This window comes from Mizuhopecten yessoensis, unplaced genomic scaffold (genome assembly GCF_002113885.1).
Source record: "Mizuhopecten yessoensis strain PY_sf001 unplaced genomic scaffold, ASM211388v2 scaffold6971, whole genome shotgun sequence".
Lineage (NCBI taxonomy): Eukaryota > Metazoa > Mollusca > Bivalvia > Pectinida > Pectinidae > Mizuhopecten > Mizuhopecten yessoensis.
Window position 1 is genome coordinate 413,960 of NW_018406816.1, and position 3,047 is coordinate 417,006.

Below are 3,047 nucleotides of genomic sequence, written 5' to 3' on the forward strand. Positions count from 1 at the left end.
CACGGACAAGTTTGATAACCGCCATTATCCGACCGTAATTACAGGAGTTATTACCCTTGGTTTCATTAATGCGATGCATGCGTTCCATGATGTTGTATTGCACTCATTGATCTACCAGTTATGTTGAATGATTTCTCTTTTAATATCAATTACTCACAAATACTTCATATATTTCAATCATACAAACAACTGCTCATTCAATGTGTGACGGGCGTATTATATACCGCTCGCGGTAACCTTGTTTAAAAATAACGTTCCCCCTTCAGTAAGATATTTAAAAAGCATCCACCCCATTTTACTCATTTTGGTGAATGCTTCTCTATATTTTCATTTCATTTTATGATCGATCAAATATCTCACTTCAACGGGTTGTTGACGACATGGTAAAAGACAATGATGAAATGAAAGTAAAATGTACCACACCCCTTACTGCAAACCAAGGGCAGCAACCATTTACTTAATAATACTTTTCCAAGGTTACTAAAATCTAAATTTCTTGTCATTATGAGATAGAGCATAATCAAAGAAGGTGGAGAACTATACCAAATACTGTAAAGTGTACATATTTTAGTGGTCACAAAGGACTTGGGCAATTTTTGGCCTCATGAAAAGTAAAAAAAAATCCACTTGAATTTATTTACCCATTTCTGTTATAAATATCATATGGGTTAATTTGGGCCAATGTTTTTCAAATGGGCATGCGGAGATGTTCTACCATAGCAGCAATATTGCTTTGCTATTATGAAATGGCCAAATAAGAGTTTTTTTGGACAGTTAACATGCAGAAATGAAAATCTCCGTAACATTTCATTTCTACGAATGAACACTGTTATGACAATGTTAAAGCATGTCAAATATCCATTTGTTTGATGCATGCAGAGGCTTTCAAAAATTAAAGAGTCTGTGGGTAATTTCCTTCAAAATGGCCAATTTTCAATCAAATAGGGCACAATGGACGATATACACACATTTTATTATCGGAAAAAGCTGGTTTATGTCTCTCTTCGTAATGCCATATCTCCTAAACCAGTTGTCGAACGAATTTGAAATTTCATATTTGCGTACTTCATGTATTCCAGATTACGAATATATCAACTTATTCTATATCCACAATGAGGTCGGAAATTACCCTTAAAGCGTCTTGGTCCTTATATTTTATAGCGTATTATCAAGTTTTAACAGATTAACAAATTAATAACTGATTTACCAAAACTTTCAATTAAAGCAATCATTTTTTTAAACGGTGTTTCAAACGTAGAGTGCTAAAATTGGAATACTTTTAAAATTGTACGTTTACAGTATAACAACGATAGTTAACAAATCGTCTTCCCATAAGTTATCATGAGCAGTTCTAGAGCATATCATTATATCATATTGCGATATCTTATTGTTAAAGTTAGTTGGTAGTTAACAGTTGTCTGTATTTTTAATGTATTGCTTGTTCATATCCTCAGTTTACTGTGCCACTTTTAATAATTTTCCCATCATGACTCTCTTGTGTTGATGGACTGTCTAGAATGGAACATACATATCCGATCCAAATTTTTTAAATGAAGCTATTTTGGATTTGACTCTGACAAAGTATTATAGTTTATATATGTTACAATGTGTCTGATTAGTTAAACATGATGTCACACCAGGTACACAAGGGTGAGAAAATATCAAGTCTCCCTCACTTGATCTAGTCGCCATCACATGATCCGCTTCTCTGTTTATTCCTTCTCGGAGCTTCTTTGATAGATTTATATTGCAATCAGTCCTGATAATTTTACTGTTTTTTATTGTTCTTTTTAGATATCATAAAATGTTTGTCCCCTTTGTCGTAGGGAAACATGATTATATAGGGAAACATGATAATTTGTTTCATTCAATAAATCATATTTATGAAATCAAAGCCTGTTGATGTCAAATATCACATTTCCTATGTCAAATTGCCATAAAATGATGATATTAAGAGGAGTGTGATGAATTTGGAACCTAATAGATTGATCAGACTTGGAGATCAAATGTTATACTCAAGATATCAACACCAAGGATCCTGTTTAAAAATACTTTGATCTTTTTTTATCAATTACGGAATCCTAAGCATAGATTCTCTAACACTTGCAATAATGTTCAAAATTTGTATTGATGTGATGTCACAATTACAGCCTTTTCAGTACAATTTGATCTAATAACACTTTTTAAATCCAAAATATGTTTTGCTGGAAAGGTTCTAGATATGTGTATTTTCTGCAATAGGGTAAAGAGCTGAACAGATCTGGTCAAATGAAATTGACCCCTTGGCCAACTTTCATAATTTGGTAAATGTCAATGATGTTTTTGAGATTGTTTGTTTCCAGTCCAGTTAAAAATTGCTTTTTTTTTTTTTTTTTTTAGAATTAAAGCATTTGTCGAGATATGTATTGTTTTAATTTAGCCAACGATTTTGACAATAGCATTTTCAGTATTGTAATAACAATTGTGGTCATACAATATATATACATATTGTTTACATTGTGCCATTGTTTTGTGCCATGAATATGTAGATTTTTAGTATTTATTATCTGCCCTGGGGTTTTGGTGATGTTTTTATCCATAGTTACCGACAGACTTGATACATTTTCTGAAATTATTATTTAGCAAAGATTGTATGATATGTTGCATGTTCATTTATCGATACTCTATTAAGGCTTTGGTAGGCATACTTCTGTACCACTGAATAAACATATATATCTACGATGACTTGATTGGGGACAGATGCTGTAGATGTAAAAAAAAAAATCACTGTTTTCTAAAAATAAAAAAGTTTAGAACAAATAAAAGCACCAAGTGAAATCATTGACATAGGTTATAAATTATAATCGTTATGATGTAAAATTACCCAAATATGTTCTGGTCTCTGATCCACTTAGAAATTACGATGAGATTGAATTAAGTCTGTCCATATTAAGATCGCTTGATGTTGTAAACTTCAAAAATATTCGAGAAAAACAATATGTTCACCATTGAAATTTGCTGAACTGTTAATCTCTTTTGGTATTTTCCTTAATAAATAAGGGGCGGGG